The sequence below is a fragment of the Chiloscyllium plagiosum genome, chromosome 16 (assembly GCF_004010195.1).
Source record: "Chiloscyllium plagiosum isolate BGI_BamShark_2017 chromosome 16, ASM401019v2, whole genome shotgun sequence".
Classification (NCBI taxonomy): domain Eukaryota; kingdom Metazoa; phylum Chordata; class Chondrichthyes; order Orectolobiformes; family Hemiscylliidae; genus Chiloscyllium; species Chiloscyllium plagiosum.
Genome location: NC_057725.1, coordinates 37005475 through 37013641, shown reverse-complemented (window position 1 = coordinate 37013641; position 8167 = coordinate 37005475). Strand labels below are relative to the sequence as shown.

The window sequence follows — 8167 nt, the reverse complement described above, 5'->3', positions numbered from 1 at the left end:
AGTAAAAAGGATTCTTTCTTGAATGGTAAAAAGTTGTAGCATGCTGATTTGCAGAGGGACCTGGGTGTCCTTGTGCATGAATCATAGAAGGCTGGTCTGCAGGTACAACAGGTAATTTGGAAGGCAAATGGAATTTTGACCTTCGTTGCTAAAGGGATTGAGTTTAAAAGCAAAGAGGTAATGTTACACCTGTATAGGGTGCTGGTAAGGCCACACCTGAAGTACTGCGTGCAGTTTTGGTCTCCTTACTTGAGAAAGGATGTACTGACACTGGAGGGGGTGCAGAGGAGGTTCACTAGGTTGATACTCGAGTTGAGGGGATTGGCTTATCAGGAGAGACTGAGTAAACTAGGATTATATTCATTGTAATTCAGAAGAAGAATGAGGGGGATCTCATAGAAACATATAAAATTATGAAGGGAATAGATAAGATAGAAATAGTGAGGATGTTTCCATTGGCAGGTGAAACCAGGACAAGAGGGTATAGCCTCAAAATTAGGGGGAGCAGATTTAGGACTGAACTGAAAAGGAACTTCTTCACCCAGAGGGTTGTTAATCTATGGAATTCCTTGCCCAGTGAAGTAGTTGATGCTACTTCAGTAAATGTTTTTAAAACTAAAATAGATTTTGTTTTGAATAATAAAGGAATTTAGGGATACTGTGAGAGTGTAGGTAAGTGGAGCTGAGTCCATGAAAAGATCAGCCACGATCATATTGATTAGATTTCCTACAGCAGGGAAACAAGCCCCTCAGCCCAACAAATCCACACCGACTCTCCGGAGAGTAACCCACCCCGACTCATTTCCCTACATTTACCCTAATTAATGCACCTAACACTATGGGCAATTTAGCACAGTCATTTCACCTGATATGCACATCATTTTGGACTGTGGGAGGAAACTCACACGGACATGGGGAGAATGTGCAAACTCCACACAGATAGTCACCCAAGGCTGAAATTGAACCCAGGTCCCTGGCACTGTGAGGCAGCAGCACTAACCACTGTGGTAGAGCAGGCTCAAAGGACCTATTGACCTAGTCTTGCTCCTAGTTCTTATGTTCTTATGTCACTGAGTCACAAGACCTCCCCAATGCTGCCGATAATACTCCATTTGAAAGTAAGCCCTCATGATTTTAACAATGAATATTTGACAGCCTATTCCATACATTTATCAAAGCTGGAGTCTTCAGAGGCCAATTAGACATCATTTTTAAATCAGTCAATCTGTTATTAATTTAGTCAATCCAAAGCATGCAAATACTTTCTTGATAGCATTAAGATATCTTAATCCATAATTGACTCTACCATCCTTCAAACTATGAGGTGGGTTTTAATTTTGTTGTTCATTTACAGACCTCAAAAATTGAGGCTTTTTCATATTTGAGGGAAATCATTTTGAAATAATCCAGAAAGGGATTAAGGATTATTTAATGGGGATTTTAAACAGTCCAGGGAGATTTCTTGTGCATATATTAGAGAAGGATTTACAAACCCAGAATCTCTGCACTTTGAGGGAGGAGATTATGTAGTAAGCACGTTTTTTGAATCTTACTATTATCTTACTTCTATCACAGTATGTTGATAAAAGTATCCTCCCAATGGGAACAGTACTGACAGCAGGATTCCATTACATTTGCAAAGATTGCTGCAAATCCTCAGGCTTAACAATTATATCAAGGCTTAAAGTTTGAAAGCTGCTGAAATTCAATATTTTTTAAAAATGTGTTTCTGATTTATCTACTCCCTAATTATAAAAATGGAATCATCTCTGGGTAATACAAGTAAATAATGCATTTATTATAAGGCATAACACAATTTGTGAATCAGTTAAATGAGCAAATCTTAAGCATATGTTATGTTTTCCAATTTGCGAAGAATAAATTTGGGTGGTAGTTGTAGTAGTTTCAATATGATATTAAAAAATAACTATCAAAGATTAAGAAGTAAAATGACCTTGGGGATGGTTAAAATACAGATAAATTGAAAACTGGTCAGACTTTAGGAACATAATAGGGATAGAAAGCATGATTTGGTGGCTTAATGCTGGGCATAAAGAGAATAAAGAGACTGAATAAGGACACCCAGGTAAAGGTGAACCCACTATGGTCCTCCAATATGATAGGGTTGCTCTCTGAGTAGAGAGAGATAGCTGGTGGTGGTTTAACTTGAGGGTCATCACTCCTCAGGAGAGGGGCAAAGTCAAGAAGGTGGGAGCTTCATAGTGACCTCAGCATGGTACAGAAATTAAACCTGCATTGTTGGTATTACTGCCCATGCAAATCAGCCATCCAGTCAACTGAGCTAACTGTGTTGGAGCTTGAAATAACAGATTCCCGTACACTGTGACATAAGAGAAATCCTACTAAGAAACCAATTGGCTTCATTTCCAGTATAACTACAGGTCACTAACTGAAGGAGTTGTGCTATCCTACATCCTGCATCCTCAAGTTATATTAAAACAAAACTCCATGTAAATTGTCGGCTTACTCTGCAATACAGGAACTGAACCATTGCGTTTGGTGCTGGAAACATTACTACCCAAATCAGCTCAGTGCCTTTCATTGATAATGTAAACACGAGTGAAATTATGACAATTTTAAATTTATTCAAATTAGAATATGCATAAAAAGTGCAGCTGAAGTCAATTTATTAAAGATTACATCACACAGCAAGCTGCGAATTCTTAAAAGTTGGTACTGTTACATGTTTGGTGATTTACTTATGTTTCTTTTGCTGAGTTCAGTGTCCTAGACCACATCTCTAGCTGAAATCACACATCCTGTCCTAAGTTGCACCTTTCTCGGCTCAGTCTGGGATACTTTCATAGGAAGTCTAGAGATCAAAAAGGAAACTTCATAATTCAGCTGTTCATTACATCAGGTCATCAGTTAGTCTCCACTGAATTCAGAAAATAGCAGAACATCTCATTTTATAATCAAGCCACAATAATAAAATTAACTGCAAAAGAGGTTTACTTACCAGTAAATTAATACTTTAATAGAAGCAACTAATATTTCTGTAGATTTTCAGTAGTTATCAGTTTACCTCTCCATGTGTAAAAGATCAGATAATAGTCATTATTGTCTGCTGTACTAAAATGCAATATCCCACAGATCAAATCTATGGTTTTTTTAACTGTCATACTGGAGTATGTTTTTGAACACTCAGAAGCTAATTTGTTCAACTCTTCCTGATAGTATCAGATGAACTGCTCAATTTTAACAAAATTTTGCAAAAGATGGTGCAGGAACAAAATTTTAAAAATAGTTTCTCAATGTGCTGCTAATTATACACATATATATAAAAGACTTTAACAATGTACATTGTGATGTCCAGAGGACAAGGAGAGCAATCCTAAATCACAGGCAGCAATGGTCAAGTGGTATTTTTGCTGGATTGTTCATCCAAAAATGTAACTAATGTTCTGGGGACCCAGGTTCAAATTCCATCATGGCTGACGGTGAAATTTGAATTTAATAAAAAAGTCTGAAACAAAGAGATTAATGATGACTATGAATCGATTATCATGAAAAACTTCATCTGATTCACAAATGCCTTTTAGGGAAGCAAACTTACCTGGTCATCCTTACCTGATCTGGCCTACATGTGACTCCAGACAAACAGCAATGTGGTTGCCTCTTAACTGGCCTCTGGGCAATTAGGCATGCACAATGAGTGCTGATACAGCCAGTGACACCTTCACTCATGAATAAATATATATTTAATACTTTTAAATATTACTATTTTAAAATGAACTTTTGCTGAATTTAAAAATGGCTGCTTTGGAACAAAAAGTAAGCAGAAAAACTGCATTCATAAATTCTCAGCAATTTCCAGCTCAAAATTGAACTTATAACCACCTGGAATGGGACAGTCCTTGCACTGCATGAATATTTCAGCTAAATCAACACAAAGGATGTCTATGTCAGCCAGTTCTGAACAAAGGAGATGGTAGAAATCCAATTGTGCTTAACAGTTGTCTCTACAGTTATCTGTGACAAAAATACATTGGTCTCTGACATGGGTACATCAAATCTATCTTGTTAGCTCAATGTTTCAACTTAAAGGTCCAGTAAAATGACTGAAACTGCTGATTGGTTTGAAAGACCTTAAGCTGTACAGCTTTGACCTTTGGTCCTCAGCCTGCTTGTAACACCAGAAGTGTAAGGAGTTTTCAGGCTTAGCTAAATGCCCTGCATTTGACCTTAATATCGCTCAAAACTCTTTATTTGGGAAATAAACTGTTTTGCCTATAAAGTGAACCAATGCCCAGTTTACATCTATTGTAACTTGACCTGCAATTCAACTGCACCTGCTCAGAAAAGAACTGCTGTATCCAACCAACAGAATAATGGTATACCCAAGCTGTTTTGGCTCTACAAAATTTACTGACTGTCATTTTAAACTGGTCTTCACAAACAGGGTTTGAGGAAATTCAGAGCTGAAAAATGTGTTGCTGGAAAAGCGCAGCAGGTCAGGCAGCATCCAAGGAGCAGAAGAATCGCGTTTAGGGCATAAGCCCTTCTTCAGGAATGAGGAAGGTGTGCCAAGCAGGCTAAGATAAAAGGTAGGGAGGAAGGACTTGGGGGAGGGGCATTGGGAATGCAATAGGTGGAAGGAGGTTAAGGTGAGGGTGATAGGCTGGAGTGGGGGTGGTGGCGGAGAGGTTGGGAAGAAGATTGCAGGTCAAGAAGACAGTGCTGAGTCCGAGGGTTGGGACTGAGAAAAGGTAGGGGGAGGGGAAATGAGGAAGCTGGAGAAATCCGCATTCATCCCTTGTGGTTGGAGGGTTCCTAGGTGGAAGATGAGGCAATCTTCCTCCAGGCGTCGTGTTGCCATGGTCTGGCTATGGAGGAGGCCAAGGACCTGCATGTCCTTGGCAGAGTGGGAGGGGGAGTTAAAGTGTTCAGCCATGGGGCGGTTGGGTTGGTTGGTCCGGGTGTTCCAGAGGTGCTCTCTGAAACATTCCGCAAAGAGGCGGCCTGTCTCCCCAATGTAGAGGAGGCCACATCGGGTGCAGCGGATGCAGTAAATGATGTGTGTGGAGGTGCAGGTGAATTTGTGATGGATATGGAAGGATCCCTTGGGGCCTTGGAGGGAAGTGAGGGGGGAGGTGTGGGCTCAGCACCGCCTTCTTGACCTGCAATCTTCTTCCCAACCTCTCCGCCCCACCCCTTCTGTGGCCTATCACCCTCACCTTAACCTCCTTCCACCTATCGCATTCCCAACGCCCCTCCCCCCAAGTCCCTCCTCCCTACCTTTTATCTTAGCCTGCTTGGCACACCTTCCTCATTCCTGAAGAAGGACTTATGCCCGAAACGTCGTTTCTCCTGCTCCTTGGATGCTGCCTGACCTGCTGCGCTTTTCCAGTAACACATTTTTCAGCTCTGATCTCCAGCATCTGCAGTCCTCACTTTCTCCTTTGAGGAAATTCACCATTGAATAATTTTATGAAGGAGAAAGAAAATAACAGAATTTAAGAAATGCGTCTCTGTTATGGATAGAAGAGAAGACCTATATGAAGAATTGAATCCCTACAGTGTGGAAACAGGCCATTTGGTCCAACAAGTCCACACCGACCCTCCGGAGTGACCCTCCCAGATCCACTCTCCTGCCCTATTACTTTACATTTACCCTTGACTAATACACTTAACCTACACATCTCTGAACACTATGGGCAATTTAGCATGGCTAATTCACCTAACTTGCACATCTTTGGACTGTGGGAGGAAACCGGAGCACCCAGAGGAAATCCATGCAGACACAGGGAGAATGTGCAAACTCCACACAGACAGTTACCTGAGGCTGGAATCGAATCTGGGTCCCTGACACTATGATGTAGCAGTGCTAACCACTGAGCCACTGTGTCATCCTCTTCTCTCCCTCTTGTCTGCAATAATCTATTTGCATTGAAGAACATGGATTCTCCTTCAGAAAACATGATCTATCGTTCATATGACAAAACAAACACTCTATTTCCTTTGCGTGAACCTGCTTTTAATCCTGACATATTATGCAGAAAGAAAGAAGTCACTAAAATGATGCAAGATGAGACAAAAAACTTCACCTTTTGTCAGCCATGGACAGGAGTAGAGCTAAGAATCCCAACCCAGCACAAGCTGCATTGTCAGTAACATTGTCAAAGGAGATTTTGCAAAGAATTTATAAGACCTTAAAAATTGAAATGGAGACATGCTAAAAATATTAGCTGTGCTTTATAAAAGAAGCTGTTTGAAAGCTCTCTGTACAGGTTTGCAAGGATTAACCAACAAGAGAATAAATGCTCCTTCGTACATTTTAATTCTAGGTTCAGCCACACGATGGAAACTGCAGAAAGATATGTATATCAGTATAAGCTCAGTGCCTATTTATCTCTCTGCAATTACTGTTAATTATCATTAATTTACCTGCAATGCCTCTCAGTAAAATATCTGCAGCAAATATGTAGAGAAAAACAACTTTGTGCTTTGATGAAGTAATCCCTATTTCTGCATGGGTTTGTATCATATTTAGAGCAGGTGTTACAGGGCCTGGGGGATGCAAATTAACTATTCATTAAGTTTTCTCAGTATCAGCGCACAGTTCTGTAATGGGCATTCTTTTCAATGGGTCGATTAATTTGAAATTGAAGGGTGCACCTGATTTCTGTTTAAGCCATCTAAATGGAGTTGTCACAGCAAGTGTAAACCAGTTGTTATCATAAAGAAATCCAATAGAGGAGGAGATTTTACTCTTGAATAGAAATAGCAACATTGAATTGGCCATTTTGCTTTTCCTGAGTAATGTTTGTGTGCAGAAAGAGGGCCTACCAAGACCTTTTCAAAGTGATACAGTTGATCTTTTGCTATAGATTATATGACTGTCCTGCAATTGCTTAGCTTGATAGTGAACTGCAGATTGTTCTTGATAGTCTGTTCTTTGAATAAGAATAAAGTGTTGAAAACATTTATTAATCCACATCTTCTATGATGAACAGCACTACTGTCACTCACCATGCTATTTCCTGAGTGATACTAATGCGGCAATTTTAATCCTATTGGCTGGCAGAGTCTCCCTTAGGATTGGAAATGCCAGTCCTATACATTATGTAATCTTATTCTTCACTGGGAAATTAAATCAGGCAGGTTGGAAAATCAGCATTGCACACCATCCTGACCCTTTCCAAGTGGGTGGTTAGTTTAAAACTACCATCAGCTACCGTGCTTCGAGAAGATCAATTTTGTTTTTGTCTTACTGAAGATAAGGATTCAAATCAAAAACAGATGAAACATGTACTATACCAACCCAAAAGAACTTCTAAAACTCTAGACAAAGTATTTCATGCTGCACTTCTCCTTCTTTAACACATAACTTTTATGTGTTACTTCCATATACTATTGCTGCCACTCTTGAAACCCATCCCATAATGGCCAAAATCATGTTTCCATGCATGAACAAAATCATTGCCACTTAGGATATTTTAGTTCTGCAACACTAAACTAAGTAACCTGGATGTCTGTCAATTCACTTTTTTTAGGATAAAGATATAGAAATACTTAAAGTTCCTGGGATGTTCTTTAAAAATTGCACTCAAATAACTAAGATTAAACAAAGAACTGTGGTTGCTGAACATCTGAAACAAAACTAGGAATGTTGGTGAAATACAGATGGTCTAGCAGCATCTGCGGCAGTATGCGTAGTTCTGATGAAGAGTTTCTGGACTCAGAACTTTGTTTTCTTCCCAAGATGTTGCCAGACTTGATGAGTTTTGCCAGCAGTTTCTGTCAAATAATTAAGATGGTTTACTTGGCTCACTGGCATAACCTTTGACAAGTTCAGGATACTTGAACAAAGGCATGGTTCAAGTTTAACAAAGTTAAAGGAGATATTTCTGAATAGATCATTAAAAGAAAAATTTCAGCGATTTTAAAATACCGTAGGTGGGAAGCTATTGTTCCTTTATTTAGTATTTAGAGTGTTGAAATTCTAAAGTGCCTCATCAAATGTTACTTTTCAGCAACATGTTTACCCATTGAAGCTTTTTTGATCACATTGTTAGAGTATGATGATGGGCTTTGAGAATTACAAAAAGCAGTGATGTTTATCTTTAATCTGAGCGCACTGGAACCAATGTCTCACCTCCCAGGCTGTAGAAACCTCTCCTACATCACTTTATAATTCAAGCTA

At 39.6% G+C, this 8167-nt stretch overlaps 1 protein-coding gene across 4 annotated transcripts in view; it reads left to right on the top strand.

The window, feature by feature from the left end:
• Nucleotides 1-8167, top strand: part of LOC122557791 (protein RIC-3-like) — a 96269-nt gene that overhangs the window by 79921 nt on the left and 8181 nt on the right. The gene's annotated exons all lie outside the window — the stretch shown is intronic.